This window comes from Hyla sarda, chromosome 1 (assembly GCF_029499605.1).
Source record: "Hyla sarda isolate aHylSar1 chromosome 1, aHylSar1.hap1, whole genome shotgun sequence".
NCBI lineage: Eukaryota > Metazoa > Chordata > Amphibia > Anura > Hylidae > Hyla > Hyla sarda.
Window position 1 is genome coordinate 454,177,023 of NC_079189.1, and position 27,311 is coordinate 454,204,333.

At 44.4% G+C, this 27,311-nt stretch overlaps 1 long non-coding RNA gene across 1 annotated transcript in view; it reads left to right on the plus strand.

The window, feature by feature from the left end:
• Positions 1 to 13,389: 13,389 nt before the first annotated feature.
• The window catches only part of LOC130309710 (uncharacterized), a 40,816-nt gene continuing 26,894 nt past the window's right edge, over positions 13,390 to 27,311 (plus strand). Inside the window, exons 1-2 of the long non-coding RNA XR_008858355.1 lie at positions 13,390 to 13,480; positions 15,616 to 15,694. This is a non-coding gene — a long non-coding RNA (uncharacterized LOC130309710). The remainder of the gene's footprint in view (positions 13,481 to 15,615; positions 15,695 to 27,311) is intronic.

Genomic DNA, 27,311 nt, shown 5'->3' on the forward strand with positions numbered 1-27,311 from the left:
ACGTTTCACTTGAATTTCCCTCCCCTTATACGTACCCTAAAGTCGGACCTCTCAAATTGGGAGAGAAAAGATATCTCTTGGATAGGCAGGATAAATGTTTTCAAAATGAACGTGCTTCCGCGTCTTCTCTATCTCTTTGCTACAATTCCCACACATGTGCCCCGCTCCTTCTTTGCTGAAATCTCCTCCATACAGAGGAAATACGTCTGGGCTCAGAAACGTCCTAGACTGGCGAGGTCTGTTCTCATTAGGCAGAAAAAAGAGGGTGGACTGGCCCTTCCAGATGTCCTGTCCTACTACTTGGCGGCGGTCCTCACCAGAGTACTGGACTCCTTCCACGGGGCGGATAGTAAACTGTGGGTGGCTTTAGAACACGATATTTCGGGTAGAGACCCTAGAGCTGCCCTATGGTTGACGGCCAATACCCTATACCCTCAAGGTGCATACAGTCCCCCACCTATCGTGGCTTCCATCCTCAAGACCCGTGCCACCTACCTCACTCGCTCCTCTGTAGTACCGCCCAACGGACCACTCACGCCCCTATTCGACAACCCGGCCTTTCCACCCGCACTCCACACCCGCACCTTTCTCTCCTTTCACCGCTCAGAAGGTACAGTTTTTCATTCACTACTAGATACTACAAATCTGAAGCCCTTAGAAGATCTCACTGCTACCTCTCCCCCCACACAGTACCAAATCTTTCAATATGCGCAACTCCGACACTTCTATGATACTAACAAACGCTCACTCTCCCTCCATCGGCCTCTGACGGATTTTGAGCGCCTTTGTATGTCGTCATCTCCACCCCCCAAGCTGATTAGCGCCCTTTATGCTCTTTTCCTAAATGACTTTGCCACTCCCCCACTTCATTTCCGCTCCTCATGGGAGAATGAACTGGGACATCCCATCTTAGACGTGGAGTGGCGAAGGGCGCTCTCTCTCTGCCATAGGACGACTGTCTCGAGTAAGGCTCACGAGACTAATTACAAAATACTGACACGATGGTACAGAGTCCCGTCCTTGTTGTCTCGAATCCACCCGGGGACTTCGGATGTGTGCTGGAGATGTGATGAAGGGAGAGGCACGATGACCCATATCTGGTTTACGTGCCCGAGACTTGATCGATACTGGAGTGAGGCGCTTGCCCTCATGTCACGCATGGTCTCCAGCACGCTCCCGAAGACTCCTGAACTTGTCCTCCTGTCGATACTCCCCAGCACCCTTCCTAGGGCTTCCGCTAGCTTACTACACCACATGCTGATAGCAGCACGCACCGTGATTCCAAGACTATGGCGCTCACCCCAACCACCCACCTTCTCGTCCTTACTTCAGGAAATTTCCCGTATATGTAGGTTAGAAGAATTGCTTGCTGACTCTAAACGTCAACACGACAGATTCCGGGCCGTTTGGGGCCCCTGGCTCTCTTTCCTATCATCGCCGGAGTTTGATTCCCTGCACTTGGGACACTAGCGTGGCCTACCTGACACCATAATGAACTGCTCTCCTCATGACTGCTGATGCTGCCGATCTGGGCGGAGGGCCGAGCCGTTCCGGTCCGGGAGGTAGGTGTCTCCAAAAGTGACCTGCTCTTTCTTCCTTCTTCCTTTCCTTTCTTCCCCTTTCTCTCCCCGCCTATTCCTTTTCCTCCTTTTTTCTCTTCCCCGCTTGTTGTGCTGCACACATCTCTCTTCTTCTTGGTAACTGGGATTAGACTATAACACTCCAAATCCTGAACAGTATGGATTGGTACCCATGTGATCCCTGGAAAGTGTACACCATACGCAATGTTATCCCAGCTTTAATATGGCGAGATAGTTTTATTTTTTCCCATAATCCCTGCTTTTGCCCTTACCTAGTGTTAGTGCTCATGACTGTCTCTCGCTCTACAAGGGTACATAGATCGAACTGGAGAGATTGTTCTACATGGCTTTACTGTTATGTGATTGTTCTACATGGCTTTACTGTTATGTGATACTTGTTACTATGTGTTGCCATATTGCCTTGCCAATTGTTTTTTCATTTGTTAAAAACAATAAAACTTTACTTTGAAAAAAAAAAAAAAAAAAATCGCAAACTTTTTAACCAAATTAGTATGTTTAAAATCCCTCTATTTTGAAGGCCTATAACTTTTTCATTTTTCTGTATAAGCGGCGGTATGAGGGCTCATTTTTTGTGCAGTGATCTGTACTTTTTATTGATACCATATTTGCATATATAAAACTTAATACATTTTTTATAAAAATTTTTTTGGGGGGAAATGTTATAAAAAGCAGCAATTTTTTTTACGTTCACCGTATGGTAGCTTTAACATTATATTTTAATAGTTCAGATATTAACACTCGTGGCAATACCAAATATGTATTTTTTTTTTTGTTTTTTTTACACTTTTTGTGGGTGGAATGGGGAAAATGGAACAATTAACATTTTTATTGGGTGAGGGGATTTTTCCCTTTACACTTTAATAGTCCCCATAGGGGACTATTTATAGCAATCATTTGATTGCTAATACTGTTCAGTGCTATGCACAGGGCATAGCACTGATCAGTGTTATTGGTGATCTTCTGCTCGATCTCAGACCAGAGCAGAAGACCCGTTCTTGATGATCGGATATCCATGGCAGCGCTGCGGGCGATCCAATCATCTATTCTAGTGAACGCAGTGCTACAGATGCTGTGATCTGTATTGATCACGGCATCTGAGGGGTTAATGGCGGACATCCGCGCAAACGCGGATGTCAGCCATTACCGGCGGGTACCTGGCTGCTATCAGTAACCGGAACCTGCAGCACATGATCCGTGCATCGCTCCGATGATCGCGGTTATGTATAGGATGTAAATGTACGTCCTGGTGCGTTAAGTACCACCTCACCAGGACGTACATTTACGTCCTGCGTCATTAAGGGGTTTAAGGATATCTGCAGCAAAAGAAAACGTATTCCCTATCCCCTATTTTTTTAATAAAGGGAACACTTATCCCCTTATCCCCTTAACGACCACGGATGTAAATGTACTTCCCGGTGCGGCGGTACTTATCGCACTAGGACATAGATTTACGTCCTGTGTGCGTTCCGATGCTCGCGTCATACACGGCAGGTTCCGGCTGCTTGCAGCAGCCGAGGATCCCGCCGGTAATGGCCGACATCCGCGATTGCGTGGATGTCCGCCATTAACCCCTCAGATGCCGTGATCAGTACAGATCACAGCATCTGCGGCAGTGCACATGTTAAAATAGATGTTCGGATTGCCTGCAGCGCTGCTGCGGGAATCCAATCATCTGTAATGGCGGATGGAGGTTCCCCCCCCCACCTGCTCCTGGCATCTCCTGCTCTGTTCTGAGATCGAGCAGAAGATAGCCGATAATACTGATCAGTGCTATGCCCTATGCATAGCATTGAACAGTATTAGCAATCAAATGATTCCTATAGATAGTCCCCTATGGGGACATAAAAAGTAGAAAAATTTAAGTGAAAAATCCTCTCTCCCAATAAAAATGAAAATTGTCAGTTTTTCCCATTTTACCCTCAAAGCGTAAACATTTTTTATAAACATATTTGGTATCGCCACGTGCGTAAATGTCCAAAATATCAAAATATAAGGTTAATGATCCCGTACGGTGAACGGCGTAAACATAAAGTCCAAAAATGCTGCTTTTTAGTCAAATTTTATTCCTAAAGAAATGTATAAAAAAATTATCAAAGTTTTAGATATGAAAATGGAATATCGATAAAAAGTAGAGAACACTGCGCAAAAAATGATCCCCCATACCGCCCTATCTACGGCAAAAGTTATAGGTTGGCGATTTTAGATTACAGATTTTGTACAAAAGTTTTTGATTTGTTTTATGCTGGAGGTGCTTTCACTACAGCCCACAACTTACAACAGAGACCATATGCTGGTGCAGTTGGCCCTAGGTTGCTCCTAATGCAAGACAATGCTAGACCTCATGTGGCTGGAGTGTGTCAGCAGTTCCTGTCAGAGGAAGGCATTGATGCAATGGACGGGCCCGCCTGTTCCCAAGACCTGAATACGATTGAGCACATCTGGGACATCCACCAACCACCAACGCAATGTCGCACCACAGACTGTCCAGGAGTTGGCGGATGCTTTAGTCCAGGTCTGGGAGAACATCCCTAAGGAGACCATCCGCCACCTCATCAGGAGCATGCCCAGGCGTTGTAGGGATGTCATACAGGCACGTGGAGGCCACACACACTACTGAGCCTCATTTTGACTTGTTTTAGGACATTACATAAAGTTGGATCAGCCTGTAGTGTGGTTTTCCACTATGATTTTGAGTGTGACTCCATATCCAGACCTCCATGGGTTGATAAATTTGATTTCCGTTGATAATTTTTGTGTGATTTTGTTGTCATTACATTCAACTATGTACAGACGAAAGTGTTTCATACAATTAGTTCATTCATTCAGATCTAGGATGTATTATGTGGTTCCTTTTATTTTTTTTTAGCAGAGTGTGTATATATATATATACACACACACACATACACATATATATATTTACACATTTGTATGTGTGTATGTATACATATAAAACAGACCGAGAGAAAGACCAGAGTATTCAATGAGTAGCGAGGGCTCGCAGGTAAAGGACCGCGGTAAATCAATCCAGAGCAATATTTCTTGGATAAATGCAGCACACCAAACAAGTATATCCGTGCAACGTTGATTTATTCCATGGTGTATAGAAGAAATACAGTGTGTGTGTGTGTGTGTGTGTATATATATATATATATATATATATATATATATATATATATACAGGCCCGTCGCTACCGGACCGGCAAACCAAGCAATTGCTTGGGGCCCCGAGCTGGCTGGGGGGGCCCGAGCAGAGCCGGTGCTTGCCCGTCCTGTAGCGACGGGGCACTTAAGAAACAAAGCAGGGCCGGCACCGGACAGGTCAGGGGATGATTGGAGTAGAGACATCACGTGCCCCGCGCAGGCACGCCGTCTACGCCAATCACCTGACCTCTGTCCCTGCTTGCGTCCCCGCAGCAACCTCCAGCATCCTCCGTACAGTGACAGGAGCAGCAGCAGACTCCCGCCTCTGCAACGATCCCCGGCAGGGTAAGTAAACTGGCGCGGGGGGTGGGAGGGGAGTATTGTATGGTGGTTAGGGGACTGCAATGGTGATGAGAGGTGTGTGTGTGTGTTTGTGGTCTGTGTGTGTGTGTGGTCTGTGTGTGTGTGTGGGGGGGGGTGTTATGGGGGTCATGAGAGATGTAGGGGTGTTATGGGGGTCATGAGAGATGTAGGGGTGTTATGGGGTCATGAGAGATGCAGGGGTGTTATGGGGTCATGAGAGATGTAGGGGTGTTATGGGGGTGATGAGAGATGCAAGGGTGTTATGGGGGTCATGAGAGATGCAGGGGGTGTTATGGGGGTGATGAGAGATGAAGGGGTGTTATGGGGGTCATGAGAGATGCAGGGGGTGTTATGGGGTCATGAGAGATGCAGGGGGTGTTATGGGGGTGATGAGAGATGCAGGGGGTGTTATGGGGTCATGAGAGATGCAGGGGTGTTATGGGGGTGATGAGAGATGCAGGGGGTGTTATGGGGTCATGAGAGATGCAGGGGTGTTATGGGGGTCCTGAGAGATGCAGGGGTGTTATGGGGGTCATGAGAGATGCAGGGGTGTTATGGGGGTCATGAGAGATGCAGGGGGTGTTATGGGGTCATGAGAGATGCAGGGGGTGTTATGGGGGTGATGAGAGATGCAGGGGGGTGTTATGGAGGTCATGAGAGATGCAGGGGGTGTTATGGGGGTCATGAGAGATGCAGGGGTGTTATGGGGGTCATGAGAGATGCAGGGGTGTTATGGAAGTCATGAGAGATGCAGGGGGTGTTATGGAGGTCATGAGAGATGCAGGGGGTGTTATGGGGGTCATGAGAGATGCAGGGGTGTTATGGGGGTCATGAGAGATGCAGGGGTGTTATGGAAGTCATGAGAGATGCAGGGGGTGTTATGGGGTCATGAGAGATGCAGGGGGGTGTTATGGGGGTGATGAGAGATGCAGGGGGGTGTTATGGGAATCATGAGAGATGCAGGGGGTGTTATGGGGGTGATGAGAGATGCAGGGGGTGTTATGTGGGTGATGAGAGATGCAGGGGGTGTTATGGGGGTCATGAGAGATGCAGGGGGGTGTTATGGGGGTGATAAGAGGTGCAGGGGGGTGTTATGGGAGTCATGAGAGATGCAGGGGGTGTTATGGGGGTCATGAGAGGTGCCCCCCCCCTGCACCTCTCCTCATCACCCAGGGGGAGTTATAGTAATGATGAGGAGAGGTTTGGCGGGGGGTTATGGGGGTAATGAGGACACAGAGGATAAGAGGGGGTGTATATGTATATATGATGTGTATGCATGTGTGGCAGTATTGTATTCAGTGGATACAGTGTGGAGCAGCATTATATTCAGGGTACAGTGTGTGGCAGTATTATATTCAAGGTACAGTGTGTGGCAGCATTATATTCAGGGTACAGTGTGTGGCAGCATTATATTCAGGGTACAGTGTGTGGCAGCATTATATTCAGGGTACAGTGTGTGGCAGCATTATATTCAGGGTACAGTGTGTGGCAGCATTATATTCATGGTACAGTGTGTGGCAGCATTATATTCAGGATACAGTGTATGGCAGAATTATATTTAGTGGGTACAGTGTGGGGCAGTATTATATTTAGTGGGTACAGTGCATAGCAGTATTTCAGTCAGGGTACAGTGTATGTCAGTATTATATTCAGGGTACAGTGTGGGGCAGTATTATATTTAGGGTACAGTGTATAGCAGTATTATATTTAGGGGAAAAGTGAATAGCAGGATTATATTTAGTGGGTACAGTGAATAGCAGGATTATATTTAGTGGGTACAGTGTGTGGTAGTATTATATTTAGTGGGTACAGTGAATAGCAGTATTATATTTAGTGGGTACTGTGTATAGCAGTATTGTATTTAGGATACATTGTAGGGCAGTATTATATTCATGGTGCAGTGTGGGGCAGGATTATATTTAGTGGGTACAGTGTATAGCAGTATTATATTCAGGGTACAGTGTGGGGCAGTATTATATTCAGGGTACAGTGTGGGGCATTATTATACTCAGGGTACAGTGTGGGGCAGTATTATACTCAGGGTACAGTGTGCGGCAGTATTATATTCAGGGTACAGTGTGGGGCAGTATTATATTCAGGGTACAGTGTGGGGCAGTATTATATTAAGTGGGTACAGTGTATAGCAGTATTATATTCAGGGTACAGTGTGGGGCAGGATTATATTCAGGGTACAGTGTGGGGCAGGATTATATTCAGGGTACAGTGTGGGGCAGGATTATATTCAGGGTACAGTGTGTGGCAGCATTATATTCAGGGTACAGTGTGGGGCAGGATTATATTCAGGGTACAGTGTGTGGCAGGATTATATTCAGGGTACAGTGTGGGGCAGGATTATATTCAGGGTACAGTGTGTGGCAGCATTATATTCAGGGTACAGTGTGTGGCAGTATTTTATTTAGGGTACAGTGTATAGCAGTATTATATTCAGGGTACAGTCTGGGGCAGTATTTTATTTAGGGTACACTTTCTGCCAAGGTTATAATGATTACTGTCTTCATACAGAGGATAAGGATCTGCTGACAGTGAGGAGCCTATGATGTCTGGAAGTCAGACTCTGCAGAGAAGATGGAGCTGGGGGAAGACCTGGTCTCTGGACCAGATGAAGAAGAAAAGATAACAGAAAAGATATCACTCAGGTCAGAAGACGTCACTCAGGTCACTGATATCATTGTGTGTTCTCCTGACTGTCCCATCAGAGCTGTAGTCACTTGTAAGTTCTGCAGTGATGATGGGTAAAACTGTGTCCAATCTGTGTCTCTCCAGCTGTTACAAAACTACAACTCCCATTGCAAGAGGCTCTCCAGAATGATGGGAGTTTTAGCTTTCCAACAGCTGGAGAACCACTTTAACCGAGGTGATCGGTGGGGGTCTCAGCAGTCAGACCCCCACCAAAAAAATGGCCCTGGGGGGGTGGTCTGGACAGGGGGTATGGGTAGGGAACACTGCTGCACCTAATGTGGGGGGAACACTGCCTACCTAATGTGGGGGGAACACTGCCTACCTAATGTGGGGGAACTCTGTTGCACCTAATGTGGGGGGAACACTGCTGCACCTAATGTGCGTCGTATAGACGTTCGCTCACGTTGCGCTCCCAGAATTCAAGGGCCGGCGTTACTATGTCCTGACGCCGGCCCTAGAGCGTGACGTGCGTCAACATCAAAGGGGGGGGGGGGGGCCTCCATGTCCATTTTGCTTGGGGCCCCCAAATTCCTTCAAACGGCCCTGTATATATATAAATACCAGAGTGGTTGCAGCACAACAATGCATGTCGGTGCCAAGCGTCCTAGGTCTGATCGGGACCCCTTAAGATATCCAACAAAAAATGGCGCAGCACTCCAACGAAATTTCCAAAAAAAACTGTGAGTTTATTCACCACAGGTTACCAACAGCAACGTTTCAGCTCAACACTAGAGCCTTTTTCAAGCATGGTTGAAAAAGGCTCTAGTGTTGAGCTGAAACGTTGCTGTTAGTAACATGTGGTGAATAAACTCACAGTTTTTTTGGGAAATTTCGTTGGAGTGCTGCGCCATTTTTTGTTGGATATATATATATATATATATATATATATATTACCGTATTTTTCGCCGTATAAGATGCACTTTTTCTTCCCCAAAACTGGGGGGGAAAAGTTGGTGCGTCTTATACGGTGAATACCTGCGGCCATCAATGGCCGGGACCCGCCGTTAATACAGGACATCACCAATCACGGTGATGCCCTGTATTAACCCTTCAGATGCGCCACATCTGAAGCGAAAATAACACTAACCCGGCTTCTCAGTCGGGCTGTTCAAGACCGCCGCGGTGAAATTGCGGCGTCCCGAACAGCTTACAGGACACCGGGAGGGACCTTACCTGCCTCCTCAGTGTCTTCTCCGTGCCGGGATCCCCTGCGCTCTATTTTGACGTCATCACGTCGTTGCGCATGCCGTCATCCAATAGGAGCGGCGTGATTAGCGACGTGATGACGGCGACAGAGAGCGTAAATCCCGGGGAAGAAGAAGTCCGGAGCGTCGGGAACACCACGGGGACGCGGTGACAGCGATGGAGCGACATCCAGGGCAGCGGTGACGGGTCCGGAGCGGCGGGGACACGTGAGTACTACCTCCTATACCAGTGGTCTTAAACCTGCGGACCTCCAGATCTTGCAAAACTACAAGTCCCAGCATGCCCGGACAGCCAATGGCTGTTGTAGTTTTGCAACATCTGGAGGTCCGCAGGTTGAAGACCACTGTTGGGTTCAGAATCTTTATATTTTTAGATTTTGCACCTATAAATTGGGTGCGTCTTATATGCCTGATGCGTCCTATAGGGCGAAAAATACGGTAGCTTATATTTTTCCTTCCTTATCCTTGTTGTAGAGGAAAATCAACAAAGGAGGAAGCTTTTGACTTCATATCCCATCCTCATATTGTTGTCATATCCCGTCCCCATATCTCATCCTCATATCCCATCCTCATATCTCGACCTCATATCCAGACCTCTTATCCTGTCCTCATATCTCAACCTCCTATCCCATCCTCCTATCTCAACCTCATATCCTGTCCTCATATCCTGTCCTCATATCTCGACCTCCTATCTCGACCTCCTATCTCGACCTCCTATTTCGACCTTCTATCCTGTCCTCATAGCCTGTCCTCATATCCCGACCTCCTATCCTGTCCTATCTCGACCTCATATCCCATCCTCATATCTCGACCTCGTATCCCGACCTCCTATCCCAACCTCCTATCCCGTCCTCATATCCCAACTTTCTATCTCGACCTCATATCCTGACCTCCTATCCTGTCCTCTTATCTCAACCTCATATCCCGACCTCAAAGCCCGACCCCATATCCCGACCTCAAAGCCCGACCCCATATCCCGTACCATCTTTGTGAGATGGGGTGTGGCTTGCAAGCCGGACTGACACATTCACCAGGAGATGCAGAGCGGAGCTTGTGGAGTAAGGTACTGGAAGTCCCATATACTTGCATGGGACTAGAAACAAAAACCCATGTTTTATATAAGGGTGTAGCTAAGAGTTAATTTAACTATCATATATTTTTATTTGACATATAAGTAATATGTGTACCAGGTGTTATTGAAATATCTCCAGCCGTACAGAACTTATGTGGGGACATTAATTTCCCATTGATTTGCATGGAAATTTAAAGGGGTACTCCGGTGAAAACCTTTTTTCTTTTAAATCAACTGGTGTCAGAAAGTTAAACATATTTGTAAATTACGAAGAAAGCAGATAGATGCCAGTGATTAAGAAACTTCACCTTTATTGGAACCACGTAAGATCTTCGACATGGAGAGACTTCAATAAGACAAACATTTAAAATTCCAGGAATCAGCGCCAAGCATGATGCGTTTCAGGTCATGTGACCTTTCATCAGATGCATGGTGGGAAGCAGAGGGGTGGGGGAATATATCCCAGCCTTCTAATGGAACAGGTGAGTAAAACATCTATCCTATGACAAGGGATTAACCCTGTCCGTTCCAAAAGTTGAGGCACCCTTCTGCTAAACATAACAGGTATAAAGTCATAAATTATTAAACACCTATAACATAGTTATAAACTGAGTGCAAACAATATATGTGAAACCTGTATATTATTAAGGAGACACAAAATGTACATTCGGAGGAAAAAAGGTTGCAAAAACACTAATAAATAGTGAAACAATAATATGTGTGAAATATCAAATGGCGACCTAAAACTAGTAATGAAGGATGACGTCTGATTTTAAATTCAACCCATGTGGTTGAAATGTACGTAAGGAGTAAATCCAAACGATTTCCCTATTACGTAATGATTTGATGCGGTCTCCACCTCTGTCATGTGAGGGAATTATTTCGATACCCGAGAACGAAAAATAAGCTACATTGCCATCATGGACATTTTTAAAGTGTTTAGAAACATTCGATGCATTAGTGTAAGAACCGCTGCCAATGGCTCTAAGATGTTCTTGGATGTGTTTTTTCAAGGTTCTTTTAGTGTTGTCGATATAAGAAACATTACAGCTATTACAATCTATTTTGTAAATGACGTGAGTGGATTCGCAATTAATAAATTGTTTAATCGGTACAGAATTCGAATCAGGAATTGAAATCGTAGAAGTCTTGGCAGCATGTACACACACAACGCATCTAGGTAAACCGCATTTGAAAAACCCATTTGTTTTAATCCATGAACGAGAACCAACAGCAGAGGCAAGTGGCAAGGCGCTCGGAGATAAAAGATTACCTAAATTAGGGGCCCGTCTGCTCGAAAAATGTATGCCATTTTTTAAATATTTATTAAGGATGGTATCCTGACATAGAATAGGTAAAAATTTATTAATAATAGATTTAATACTATTAAATTCTAGACTGTAAGTAGTTGTAAAGGTGGGCTTCAATACCGTATTCGAAAATGTTTGATAAGGTTTTGGTGTGAGAAGACTATCTCTAGATTTTTGTAAAACTTTACGTTTGGCTCTGTTCAGACACCATGGCTGGTAACCTCTCTGACCCAAACGATGAAAAATATTATCCGATTCAATTTGAAAAGATTTGTCTGTGGAACAATTTCTGCAAGCACGAGTCAGTTCTCCCACCGGAACGGCTAAAACCATATGTTTTGGGTGGCATGACTCTGCGCGCAGAATGGTGTTGACTGCAGTCGATTTTCTGTATGTGGAAGTGTGAACACGTCCCTGTCTGCTGTCAAGTAAAATATCCAAAAATGGAGTGACGGATCTGTGCCAAGTTGATGTAAAAAATATTTGGATTTATTTATTTATTAGTGTTTTTGCAACCTTTTTTCCTCCGAATGTACATTTTGTGTCTCCTTAATAATATACAGGTTTCATATATATTGTTTGCACTCAGTTTATAACTATGTTATAGGTGTTTAATAATTTATGACTTTATACCTGTTATGTTTAGCAGAAGGGTGCCTCAACTTTTGGAACGGACAGGGTTAATCCCTTGTCATAGGATAGATGTTTTACTCACCTGTTCCATTAGAAGGCTGGGATATATTCCCCCACCCCTCTGCTTCCCACCATGCATCTGATGAAAGGTCACATGACCTGAAACGCGTCATGCTTGGCGTTGATTCCTGGAATTTTAAATGTTTGTCTTATTGAAGTCTCTCCATGTCGATGATTTTACATGGTTCCAATAAAGGTGAAGTTTCTTAATCACTGGCATCTATTTGCTTTCTTCATATCCTTGGAGGATTGTATTGCCGTGCGGTGGCCGGGTGAGCTGACTATTTTTCTACTTTGCTCCATATTTGTAAATTACTTCTATTAAAAAATCTTAATCCTTCCAGTACTTATTAGCTGCTGAATGCCACAGAGGAAATTCCTTTCTTTTTAGAACTCTGATGACATCACGAGCACAGTGCTCTCTGCGGACATCTCTGTCCATTTTAGCAACCATGCATAGTTATTGCTTCTGTTTTTGGGGGAGACATATGCAGTCCAATCCATTGCATGGCCACTTTATCAATACCCTTCAGGTATATTTTTTTTTTGTTTAGTTCAGAATTGACCCGGGCTGAGGGGAAGTGCAATGGATTGTGTTTACTATTATGATCGTACAATAGTGATTAGAGTGTGTTTGTATTTACAGATTGTGGGGCTATATACCTCTAGTGCAATATAATTTAACCTCTTAAGGACTTAGGGCGCACCTGTACGCCCTAAGCCCAGTCCCGGTGTGAAAAACGGGGTCACGCCGTGACCCCGCATCACACCGGGTCGGTCCCGGCTGCTATTCATAGCTGGGACCCTGGGCTAACAGCATGCAGCACCGATCGTTGTGCCATCAGATGCGGCGATCAAAGTTGACCGCTGCATCTGAAAATGAAAGTAAACGGTTCCCAGCAGCTCAGTCGGGCTGATCGGGACATCGTGATAAAATCGCGATGTTCCGATCAGCTGGGACGCAGGCAGAGGTCTCCTTACCTCTCTTCGCGGCGTCCGATCGGGGATTGATTGCTCCAAGCCTTAGCTACAGGCTTGAGCAATCGAGCCCCTATCTGACTGATCCCTGCAAAGCTATGGCTTTGCAGTGGCGGATCCAGGGGGGGGGCAACGGGGCAATTGCTGCCCCTATTATTGAGGAGCGGGAGCTGTCCCCGGCTCCACTGTCCCCTCACCTTTCACACGTTGCTCCAGCTCCTGCTGCCCCTTTAAGAGAGGGAGCTGATGTCTGCTGCAACTTAGTCGCTGCTCATCCAACCCCTCCCCCGGCTGTTCACCGCAGAGAGAGAGACACTGCCTGCCAGCTGTACAGCCTCTGCGGCCTGTATCCTCACTCCATACCAGCGGAGCTCCGTCCAGTCTGACAGTCTCTGATCTGCAGGGCGGCCATCAGAGGTGAGGAGGTCTGTAGTTAGGTCCCAGTGTCCGGGCATGTCAGTCACTACCTGTATACCAGTGACTGCTGTGCCCTCTGTCCTTTACTACATATAGTATATGCAGTATGGGCCAGTCATTGATATACAGTGTTGTGTTTCTCAAACAGGGTGCCTCCAGCTGTTGCAAAACTACAACTACCAGCATGCCCAGACAGCCAAAGGCTATCTCGGCATGCTAGGAGTTGTAGCTTTGCAACAGCTGGAGGCACCCTAGTTGGGAAACACTGACATAACACTGTGGGGCTATATACATCAGCTGGGCTGTACCCACTGCCCTGGCTGCTATAAATATATGCATGTATATAGTAGTCAAGGCTACAATTAATGTATATAGCCCCTCAGTGTTATGTCACTGTATACCAATGACTGTGCTGTGTTGTCTGCCCTGCCTGGCCCATATTACGTATATAATATATGTAGTATGGGCTAGCAAGTTCAGAGGACACACAGCACAGCATTATAGGGACATAATACTGCAGGACTATATACATCATCTTATCTGTGCTGTACCCACTGCCCTGGCAGCTATATTTATGCATGGAAACATATACATATATATAGTAGCCAGGGCAGTGGGTACAGCACAGCTGATGTATATAGTCCCACAGTGTTGTCACTGTATGTCACTGTATACCAATGTCTGTGCTGTGTTCTCTGCCCTGCCTTGCCTTTATTACGTGTATAATATATGTAGTATGTGTTAGCCAGTTCAGAGGACACACAGCACAGACATTCGTATATAGGGACATAATACTGTTGGGCTATATACATCAGCTTCCCTGTGCTGTACCCACTGCCCTGGCAGCTATCTTTATGCATAGAAACATGTACATATATATATGTATGTGGGTACAGCACAGGGAAGCTGATGTATATAGTCCTGCAGTATTATGTCCCTTTTCTCAAATGTGATTTACCCCTTGCCTAATAAAAGTTTGAATCACCCTTTGTTCCCATTTTTCAAATGAAATAATGTAAGGAAAACCCTATACATAAACCCTAAACATATGTGGTAGAGCCACTTGCACAAATGTCTGAACTAATAAAATATAATAATTAAGTTGCACACTGAAAGGCGAAAGCATGAAAAAATATCAATGTCCAGAAGTGCGTATTTTTGGTCACTTCATAAACTAAAAAAAAATAAAACAATCAAAAGGTGCCATCAAAATAAAAATGGTCGTGACAAAAACTTCAGATCACAGCACAAAAAATAAGCCCTCATATAGCCCAGTATGCGGAAGAATAAAAGGGTTATAGCGGTGAGAAGAGGACACTTTAAAGCATACTCATTTAATGCCCCCGTCATGTGCCACAAACTTATAATGCCCCCTGTCTTGTGCCCCTTACTTATAATGCAACCCTGTCTTGTGCCCCTTACTTAAAATGCCCCCTGAGGGTGCAGGACAGGGTGCATTATAAGTAAGGGGCACAAGACAGGGGGCATTATAAGTGAGTGGCACATGACAGGGGGACATTATACGTGAGGAACCCCCCTGTCATGTGCCCCTCACTTATAATGCCCCCTGTCTTGGGCCGCTAACATATAATGTGCTTCAACTTATAATGCCCCCTGTCATGTGCCCCTTACTTATAGCAGGATGTGGGGCATTATATGTGAGGGGAACATTGCAGGGGCATTATATGTGAGGGGCACAGCACAGGGGGGCATTATATGCTAGGGGCACAGGACAGAGGGCATTATTATTATGAGGGAGAACAGGACATGTCATAGTTATATGTGGGGGCACAGGATGGGGCATTATTACTATATATGAGGGGCACAGAGTATAAGGAATTTCTGGGGTAGTACGGTTTTATTAGCCACAATACATCACGGTATTGTATTCAGGGGGATATTTAGAGCGTACAGTGTGTGGTAGTAATATATTCAGAGGTTACAGTGTGTGGCAGTATTATATTCAGGGGTACAGTGTGTGGCAGTATTATATTCAGAGGGTACAGTGTGTGGCAGTATTATTCAGTGGGTACAATTTGTGGCAGTATTATATTCAGAGGGTACAGTGTGTGCCAGTATTATATTCAAAGGATACAGTGTTTGGAAGGTTTATAATAATTATTGTTTTTATATAGAGGATCAGAATGCACTGACATAGTGAGGAGCCATCTGGGCGTCAAGTTCTGCAGCAAGAACATTTAGCTGGACCTGGTGGTATGTACATCTGAATTAGATAAGGAAAGACTATAGAGTAGACGTCACCTGTAGTCGCTGATATCATTGTATAGTGTCCTGACTGTCCCATCAGAGCTGTAGTCACTTGTAAGTTTTGCAGTAATGATGGGTGAAACAACAACTCCCAGCATCTCCTCACCACTACTTAGGTCATACTGGGAACTGTAGTTTTATATGGTAAAAACTTCTTTAGCGCTTTCCCTTTCTGTGGTAATTGGTATATTTGATTATTATACTATATACAGTTAAAAATATTGTAAGTTCCTTAAGCAACACCTTATTTGCTGTCCGCCAATGCAAAATTCTCTAATAGTGCCCCTCCCGAGACTAGACTCTGGATCTTCCCCTGTGGCTTTGCAGGGAACAGCATAGGAGATCAGTGTGTGCAGTGTTATAGGTCCCTATGGGAGCTATAACACTGCAAAAAAAAGTGGGAAAAAAAAGTTAACAAAGGTTATTTAACCCCTTCCTTATTAAAAGTTTGAATCACCCCCTTTTCCTATAAAAAAAAAAAAACTGTGTAAATAAAAATAAAAATATGTAGTATCGCTGCGTACGAAAATGTCCGAACGATAAAAATATATCGTTAATTAAATATCACGGTCAATGGCGTAAAAACATTCATGAAAAAATCATGAAAAAATTTATAAAAAGCGATCAAAAAGTCCGATCAATACAAAAACGATACCGATAAAAACTTCAGTACACGGCGCAAAAAATGAGCCCTCATACCGGCCCGTACGAGGGATCAGAAGATGAGAATTTTTAACATATACATTTTCCTGCATGTAGTTATGATTTTTTTCTGAAGTACGACAATATCCAACCTATATAAGTAGGGTATCATTTTAACTGTATGGCCCTACAGAATAAAGATATGGAAGCCCCCAAAAGTTACAAAATGACATTTTTTCTTCAATTTTGTCGCACAATGATGAATTTTTTCCGTTTCGCCGTGGATTTTTTGGTAAAATGACTAATGTCACTGCAAAGTAGAATTGGTGGCGCACAAAAAATTAGCCATCATATGGATTTTTAGGTGAAAGCGTTATGATTTTTAGAAGATGATGAGGAAAAAATGAAAATGCAAAAATGGAAAAACGCTGAGTCCTTAAGGGGTTAAGTACTGTACTGATATTTATCTACCTCAAAAATAACTTTGCACTAGAGCACCTTCTGGCTAATATAGCCCTGTTTACTGCTGATATTATTTATTCCTGCTGACAGTCCTTCTCCCTTTGTCCTCTGGTAAAATACCAGCCATTATTCTCTGCACTAGCACCTTATAGCCCAGTATTTTCTCCAACCAGTGGTTCTGGTCATTTCCCGTTGGCACTTTCTTCTTTTGTCATGTTTCTGTGCTATTATATGTAATTTTAAATGTGTGTGTTTTCCTTCGTGTAATACTAATAAAGAATCTATATTTTAGTAATTTTTGGAGTCTACCATTTTCTTTGTAGGATTACATTCTCATGGGTAGCATTACTGCAACAGCTGAGTTATTGTAGGATTTGTAGTGATATTACAGCTTGTCTTTATTCACTTCAATGGAATTCAGCTGCTATACCACACACTACCGGAGTACAGCTGTGGCACAGCATTTTTTTAATTTTTTTTTTTTTTTAAAGAAATCGTTCTCTCTTTAATCCTGGATAACCCCTTTAATGAAACCACACAGTGAACAGCTTAGATATAAAAAAAATAAAAATAAAAAAAAATACCAAAGACCAGAATTGCTGATTTACCAGAGGAGGGTACTAAAAATCTCCCAAAAAACAAACAAAAAAAAGATGCAAAAACAGTCTACCAAAACTGTGCATTTAGGTCAAAAGAAAAGCTGATAGAAACACCATTTAACCAAACGTTGCGACCATATGATAAAGAAGGTGTCCGTACACCTTCAGACAACCAAAAATAAGGGTATTAATAATAATAATAAAAAAAATAATAATAATAAACAGTTCAACCACACCAATATTGATAAATCTCCACAGGGGTTTTTATACTGATCACTAAAGCTGGAGTATGGTATCAGCATCATATGATTACAATGGCAGATAATATACTGTTTAACTGCAGCCTATTCACACCATGGCCAGACTATACAGCTACATAGCGTAGCTATGTGTGTGATAGATATGTTGTATATAATCACCCCTTTATTTTAGAGAGAAGGAATCTGGGGCGAAACTATAGAGCGTGCAGAGGTAACAATCGCATTGGGGCCCTGTGACCCCAAGGTACCTTTGTCCTATTAGAAGACACCAGAGGTATAAATGACACCTGGTAGACTTTGACCCCTGTTACAGATTTTGCAGCTTCAAGTTATTCCTCTGATAGTGATTTGTTGTGTGTTGTTTCATGAAGCTTTTCAGGATACGCTGTCATGTGTGTACCTGAGCTAGAGAAGTTGCTATGATGTCTTCCCTAAAACTACTCACACAGAAGATCCTGTTTCCCTATGGGGCAGATTTTACAAACCAGTGTAGAGGTAGAGCTTAGGAGTTGCTCATAGCAACCAATCAGATCGCTTCTTTATTTATTTATTTTAAAGCCTCCTGAAAAAATGCTTTCGGAAAAATGAAAGAAACAATCTAATTGCTATAGGCAGCTGCACTCCCTTTATATCTCCATAGAATACCCTCAGAAGCAGCAGCATGTAGGGTAATATAAGGCAGTACTGAGCAGTGTAAGTTGTGAATCAAGTAGCAGGGTAAGACGATGCTTACAAGAGCTGTCAACAGCATTTCTGTCTTGCTTTGCAGCTTCCTGCCGACTCTATAGACTTCTATGAGCAGCATTATATCTGAATGATAAACATAGGAGTGGGTGGGGGCATTTTTCTCTTATAAGTTATGTTACAAAATATTTTATACGTGCTTGTCCTATTGATTTATGTTTGTTGAAACATTTAAATGGGCACTGCCAGATTTTAAAACTTTTTATATGTTGTACATTTTGGCAAAAAAAGTACCTTTTTAACAGGTGTGTTCCTCCACATTCTAGTTAAACAAATGTGTACATAAATGTGAAATCTTTCATGACTGTATTACCTGTGAATCCTTTAAATGTGGGATTTATATTTTTCTCTGTATTGGCTGAATTCAAGTCAGTATGAAAGTTTTGTAAAGATCAACTGTACTCCTCAATTCCAGGTAAAAAGGCACATTTTGTTGTGCTAAGCTTTTGCTTAATATCTTTCCGGTTTCTAAACTGCACACCAGTGATTGCAGTAAATTGGGAATAATGAAATCCCTTCCTGTGTAAGCAGTGTTAGCAATTACCTGATCACAGCGCAGAGGAGGTTTTCTACTTATTTTCTGTCTCTACAATAAAACTTTTCCAGCATTTTCTTTTACTAATAAAACTAATTACAAAGTGGTTACATTTGTTTCTAGTTTACGTATTGGCTGAATATTTCAAGGTGCTGTTTTAAAGGACCCAAACTTTCCTGCCCCCACATTTTTACCCCTCTAAAATTAGTTGTGCCACAATAATTTCTTATACTGCTGGAAGGCAATGGACCTCTGAATAATTAAATGGGGCAGCAACGTTGCCTAACAATTACAATGGTTGGATAAACAGAAATGTATCCATCTTGTTAGACAAGACTCAACATCCTTATAACTTTTAGGGGTTCTCCGGTAGAAAACAATTGTTTTCAAATCAACTTGCCTGAAAGTTAAACAGATTTGTAAATTACTTCTATACAGTGGGGCAAAAAAGTATTTAGTCAGGCACCAATTGTGCAAGTTCTCCCACTTAAAAAAGATGAGAGAGGCCTGTCTAGGTATACCTCAACTATGAGAGATATAATGAGAAAAAAAATCCATAAAATCACATTGTTTAATGTGAATTTATTTGCAAATTATGATGGAAAATAAGTATTTGGTCAATAACAAAAGTTCATCTCAATACTTTGTTTTTTACCCTTTGTTGGCAATGACAGAGGTCAAACATTTTCTTGTCTTCACAAGGTTTTCACACACTTTTGCTGGTATTTTGGCCCTTTCCTCCATGCAGACCTCCTCTAGAGCAGAGATGTTTTGGGGCTGTTGCTGGACAACACAGACTTTAAATTCCCTCCAAAGGTTATCTATGGGGTTGAGATCTGGAGACTGGCTAGGCCACTCCAGGACCTTGAAATGCTTCTTACGAAGCCACTCCTTTGGGCGGTGTATTTGGGATCATTGTCATGCTGAAAGACCCAGACTCATTTCATCTTCAATGCCCTTGCTGATGGAAGGAGGTTTTCTCTCAAAATCTCACGATACCTGGCCCCATTCATTCTGTACTTTACATGGGTCAGTCGTCCTGATCCCTTGGCAGAAAAACAGCCCCAAAGCATGATGTTTCCACCCCCTTTCTTCACAGTAGGTATGCTGTTCTTTAAATACCAAACATGAGGAGTTGAGTTTTTACCAAAAACTTCTACTTTGGTTTCATCTGACCATATGACATTTTCCCAATACTCTTTCAGATCATCCAAATGCTCTCTAGCAAACTTCAGATGGGCCCGGACATGTACTGGCATAAGCAGGGGGACACACCTAACACTGTATGATTTGAGTCCCTGGAGTTGAAGTGTGTTACTGATGGTAGCCTTTGTTACTTTGCTCTCAGCAGGTCATTTCACTAGGTCCCTCCGTGTGGTTCTAGGATTTTTGCTTACCGTCCTTGTGATCATTTTGACACCACTGGGTGAGATCCTGCGTGGAAATTCTCAGTGGTCTTGTATGTCTTCCATTTTCTAATAATTGTTCCCACAGTTGATTTCTTCACACCAAGTTGATTGCCTATTGCAGATTCATTCTTCCTAGCCTGGTGCAGGTCTACAATTTTGTTTCTGGTGTAATTCGACAGCTCTTTAATCTTGGCCATAATGGAGTTTGGAGTGTGACTTTTTGAGGTTGTGGACAGGTGTCCTTAATACAGATAAGTTCAAACAGATGCCATTAATGAGTGGAGGACAGAGGAGACTCTCAAAGAAGTTTCAGGTCTGTGAAAGCCAGAAATCTTGTGTTAGGATTCGGCAGGCTGGATGTGGATCCTCTGTGTCAGCGAGGGATTCACGTGGACCGTGTCGGTGGACCTGTTCTAGATTGCTACTGGTATTCACCAGAGCCCGCCGCAAAGCGGGATGGTCTTGCTGCGGCGGTAGCAACCAGGTCGTATCCACCGGCAATGGCTCAACCTCGCTGACTGCTGAGAAGGCGTGGGACAGAAGGACTAGACAGAGGCAAGGTCAGACGTAGCAGAAGGTCGGGGCAGGCGGCAAGGTTCGTAGTCAATGGCGATAGCAAGAGGTCAGGAACACTGGTAAGGCAAACACTATCAACGCTTTCTCTGGCACAAGGCAACAAGATCCGGCCAGGAAGTGAAGGGGAAATGAGGTTATATGAGCAGGGAGCAGGTGGAGGCTAATTAGACTGATTGGGCCAGGCACCAATCATTGGTGCACTGGACTTTTAAAATCTTAGAGAGCTGGCGCGCGCGCCCTAAGGAGCGGAGCCGCGCGCGCCAGGACGTGACAGCCGGGGACCGGGACAGGCGAGTGACTTGGGATGCGATTCGCGAGCGGGCGCGTCCCGCTATGCGAATCGCATCCCCGCCGGCAGTGTCAGTGCAGCGCTCCCGGTCAGCGGGTCTGGCCAGGGCGCTGCAGAGAGAGGAACGCCACGAGCGCTCCGGGGAGGAGCAGGGACCCGGCGCGCTCGGCGTAACAGTACCCCCCCCCCCCTTAGGTCTCCCCTTCTTTTTGTCTGGTTGTCGCTCCACCAGGGACGAGGACTTTGGGAGCGATTGTAGAGTCTCCTTCTGGAGGACAGAGAAGTCCTGGGTATACACATCAACGGCAGGCCGTTCAGAAGGAGTGGGAATGGGGAGGGGGGGCAGAGGGTGAAGCTTGGCACGGGGAAGAGTGTTACCAGGACGGGGGCTATGAGGAGGAGACACTGAGGTTTGACTGATGGGACTGGGAGCAGACGTGAGGCATTTTTTGTGGCAAGAAGCACCCCAGCTCTTGATCTCCCTGGTGGTCCAGTCAAGGGTAGGAGAGTGGCGTTGGAGCCATGGCAGACCGAGGAGGACTTCAGATGTACAGTTGGGCAAAACAAAAAATTTAATTTTTTCGTGATGCCGTCCAATGCTCATGAGCAGGGGTTCTGTGCGGTAACGCACAGTGCAGTCCAACTTTACTCCGTTGACCGAGGAAATGTAGAGCGGCTTGACGAGACGGGTCACAGGGTTGTTGAACTTATTAACAAAAGAGGCCAAAATGAAATTTCCCGCAGAACCAGAGTCCAAGAAGGCCATAGCTGAGAAGGAAGAGTTGGCAGAAGGAGCACACGCTGCGGAGGAGGTGCAGGAGCTGGCGGAGGAGATGGTTGCTGCTGTAGCTGTGGCAGAAGTTGCTGTAGCATGGCAATCAACTGTGACAGCTGCTGTCCTTGTTGGGCGAACTGTTGTCCAAGTTGCTCTATCTGTTGGGACTGCTGGGCGACCACTGTGGTAAGGTCAGCGACAGCTGGCAGTGGGACCTCAGCGGGATCCATGGCCGGATCTACTGTTAGGATTCGGCAGGCTGGATGTGGATCCTCTGTGTCAGCGAGGGATTGGCGTGGACCGTGTCGGTGGACCGGTTCTAGGTTGCTACTGGTATTCACCAGAGCCCGCCGCAAAGCGGGATGGTCTTGCCGCGGCGGTAGCAACCAGGTCGTATCCACCGGCAGCGGCTCAACCTCGCTGACTGCTGAGAAGGCGTGGGACAGAAGGACTAGACAGAGGCAAGGTCAGACGTAGCAGAAGGTCGGGGCAGGCGGCAAGGTTCGTAGTCAATGGCGATAGCAAGAGGTCAGGAACACTGGTAAGGCAAACACTATAAATGCTTTCTCTGGCACAAGGCAACAAGATCCGGCCAGGAAGTGAAGGGGAAATGAGGTTATATGAGCAGGGAGCAGGTGGAGGCTAATTAGACTGATTGGGCCAGGCACCAATCATTGGTGCACTGGACTTTTAAAATCTTAGAGAGCTGGCACGCGCGCGCCCTAAGGAGCGGAGCCGCGCGCGCCAGGACGTGACAGCCGGGGACCGGGACAGGTGAGTGACTTGGGATGCGATTTGCGAGCAGGCGCGTCCCGCTATGCGAATCGCATCCCCGCCGGCAGTGTCAGTGCAGCGCTCCCGGTCAGCGGGTCTGACCGGGGCGCTGCAGAAAGAGGAACGCCGCGAGCGCTCCGGGGAGGAGCAGGGACCCAGAGCGCTCGGCATAACATCTTGCTTGTTTTTAGGTGACCAAATACTTATTTTCCACCATAATTTGCAAATAAATTTAATATATAATCAGACAATGTGATTTTATGGATTTTTTTTGCTCATTATGTCTTTCATAGCTGAGGTATACTTATCAGCTGCTGTATATTACAGAGAAAGTTGTGTAGTTCTTTCCAGTCTGACACAGTGGTCTCTGCTGACACCTCTTTTTGTATCAGGAACTGTCCAGAGAACAAGAAAATCTGCATAGCAAACCTCTCCTACTCTGCACAGTTCCTGACATGGACAGAGGTGTCTGCAGGAGCACTGTGCTCAGTCTGGAAAGAACTACACAACTTTTTCTAAAACATACAGCTTACGATTTACAAATCTGTTTAACTTTCTGGCGCCAGTGCATTTGAAAACCTTTTTTTTTTTCCCCCATCGGAGTACCCCTTTAAAGGGAACCTGTCAAAAGTTTGATCCCTCAAAACTGCATACAATGCTATATAAAAGACTGGGAGAACAGTACAAACATGCCTTCTAGTGATACAGGTTGCATGACCATTAAGACTGTTATAAAGTCCCTAGTGCCACAGTTACAGGTGCTCAAAAGGTGGACCCTTCATGTAAAGTACCTACAGCTCTACAATAAACCATTCCCCTGTCCCTTAGAACTAAGTGGAGTAGCAAAGGAAGTGCTTATTGCAGTGATCTCTGGGCACTTAAAGGAGAACTGTAGTGCAATATAACTTATCCCCTATCTGAAGGATAGGGGATAAGTTATAGATCGTGGGGGTTCCAACCAATGGGGCCCCCTGTGATCTCCTGTACGGGGCTACGGCAGTCTACAGGAAGCGCTGTGTCGTCCCCAACAGAAGGCCGCTGCAGACACACCCCTCCATATATCTCTATGGGATACAGACACGCCCCCTTCCAGCATACTGCCACAGCCTTATACAGGAGATCGCAGGGGGTCCCAGCGGTCAGAACCCCACGATCTATAACTTTTCATCTACCCTTCAGATAGGGGACAAGTTATATTGCACTACAGTTCTCCTTTAAAGGGGGATTTCAGAGGAAACAAATGCTAATCAACAGGTTCCAGAAGTTATATAGATGTTCCATTTACCTTTCCTTTAAATATCTTAGCTTTCCTTGTCAGAAGTCTTGTATTTCCATATGACACAGTGCTTACTGCTGCCCCCACTGACTTTGCTAGGAATTGTTGAGGGGCAGCAAAACAAAGGGGTTTGGCAATGCATTGTGTTGGGTTTGCAGCTTCTATTCATTCATTCTTTTAAATGTATCTCCTCCCCTTTCCTGCCCCTCCAGCCATATCACGCTATCACCCATCAGCCAAGTTGCATGGCTATGAGCTGAAGCACATGCACTGGTCCCCACTCCTAAACCCCACATTCATTTACACTATATTGCAGTTTAGTATACATCTAAATATAATAAAAAGTGAAATAGTGTAATGTTATCAGCAAGCCCAAATAGCAATAGAAACAGATTGCCTCTGCAGGAACCAATGCATTTTTATTCTAACAATTTAAATCTCACTTAGTAGCTATTTATTGAGCCTGCATTGTGTCATTTTGTCTTGGACCCTTTTGCAATGGCTTTTTGGAATCTTACCTATTTTTGTAAAATATTTGTAATATTTCTCCTACATCTTTGTGACATTATACATTGTCTTTGTACGTTTACATATTATTACTTGGCATTATTTGATTACCCTTGATCTTTTAGTCTACTTTTTTCCCCACAATTTGATGTAATGGCACTGCACTGCACCCAGCCCCTGCCGCACAGCACCTCCTGGTGCTGGGTATCAATATGTCACATTGCCGCTCAGCCAATCCCTGGCCGCAGTGGTGACCCACCTCAGCCAATGATAAGCTGAGTAGCAAAATGTCGAATTGATACCCAGCACCAGAAAGTGGCACATGGCGGAGACCAGGTGCAGTGATATTAAAGGCAGTGGGGAGGTAAGTATAGTTTTTTTTTCTACAGGGTGGGCCATTTATATGGATACACCTTTATAAAATGGGAATGCTTGGTGATAGTAACTTCCTGTTTGTGGCACATTAGTATATGTGAGGGGGGAAACTTTTCAAGATGGGTGGTGACCATGGTGGCCATTTTGGAGTCGGCCATTTTGAATCCAACCTTTGTTTTTTCAATAGGAAGAGAGTCATCTGACACATCAAACTTATTGGGAATTTCACAAGAAAAACAATGATGTGCTTGGTTTTAATGTAACTTTATTCTTTCATGAGTTATTTACAAGTTTCTGACCACTTATAAAATGTGTTCAATGTGCTGCCCATTGTGTTGGATTGTCAATGCAACCCTCTTCTCCCACTCTTCACACACTGATATCAACACCGCAGGAGAAATGCTAGCACAGGCTTCCAGTATCCGTAGTTTCAGGTGCTGCACATCTCGTATCTTCACAGCATAGACAATTGCCTTCAGATGACCCCAAAGATAAAAGTCTAAGGGGGTCAGATCGGGAGACTTTGGGGGCCATTCACCTGGCCCACGACGACCAATCCCCTTTCCAGGAAACTGTTCATCTAGGAATGCTCGGACCTGACACCTGACAAGATGGTGCACCACCACATTATGGGTACTTCTTGTGACATTTCATCTCTGCAAGAAAAGCTTACTCTGCCAGTCACTGGCCTAGGTGGGTCAGTACTATGACCAGTGACTGACTGAGTGGGCATGCAGAAACACATCAAATGACTGGGAATCATTCGAACTGCAGCTGCGGGGGATCAGGGCAGGTAAGTATGGTTCTACTTTAAGCTTAAAGTACTTAGTGTCAACTGTAAAAAATATATATTTTTGGAATACTCCTTTAAGCTGACCAAACACATAAGATCATTCAGCCAACAGCTCTCTCTCTCTCTCTCCTGATCTCATCATACACATGCTTAAACAATTATTCATGTATGCTGAACAAGGAAATGGAAGAGAGAGCCATTGCCAGACTTTACCAAAATATTTGGGCTGTTTAAATATGACATGCTGTACTTTCTATGCTGACATCATCTGTCGGTCAGGAGGCCCCCATGTACACTAGATGGTCAGCCAGTGCTGCCGGAATCAGGGGGTTCAGCTGACACATATCTCGGGAAACAAGAAAGAGATATAATCAAACATATGGACACTTTAATGTTAACTAACATTAGTTATTAATGTAAAAGATATGTCAGAGCCACTTCTTCAATTTCTGATGTTAGGCAGAAATGTAATGATATACAGTATCCCTCAGTCTGTGGTGTACACATTACCAGATGTTAGCTGGACAATACAAACCAATTTCTTCTAGTAAATGAGCAATAATATGCCACTTAAATGCCTGAAGAGAATTTCTGCTTTGATATGGCATAGGCCAAGCACTTATATTGCTTGCTGTAATGCATTCAAACCCAGCAAGTAAGTACTGGTTGCGTGCAGTGTCCGGTTTAATAGGTCCCTTATTCAGGAATGGCATATATTTCATGTTAAGTGCTTGGCTTCCACTACAAAATTTAGCCAGTAATTTTTGTCATCATGTTTAAAATGACAAAAAAGGTCAAATCTTAATGGCACAAACCAGAAGAGCCCGTATTTTCTTTCAATAACATAACATTACTTCAGATCTCCATCATCTGACACTTCCTACATTATACCATTTGCAATTTGCCAGGGACAGATTGTGAATCTTCGACAGACATACAGTTTTATTGTGGAATATAACTTTACCCATTATCATTTGGAAACTATAGCAGAAGTAAATCCTTATATTTAGTTTATAGCCTGCAGCCATTATTCCCCTCATTGACCAAATATTTGAAATGTCTAAAGTATTTAAGCCCAGTTTAAGCAGTTTAAAATTGCACTTTATATCACAAAGGAACACCACTCTTAAAATGAAGACGCGATAAAACTTTTATGTGAAGAACATTACACTTTCTACATTGCATCTCTTATACTTATGTCAAAGCATTTTAGCAAAATATGTGTGTTGTGAATTTGTTATGGATATAATTAGAATTTTTGGGGGGGAACTGAAGAGGGGTTACTTCAATTCATAGTACTCCATAGCAATTTTAGGATTAGACCCCAATCTTGTTGACAATAGGATGAACTGTAGTAAAGGTTGTAACTCCCCAATTGGTGTGGATCCACTGTGCCAATTACCGGTTTGTCTTTGGGCCAAACTTGGGAGCTGAGTCCAATGTAGCAGGGCTGAGTTAGTGTTAATAGCAAAGCTCAGTAGCTCAGAAGTAGCCAGGTTGTGTTAGCTAGCTCAGAAGAGAGAGGTGGGGTCGACAGTCCAGGTCAT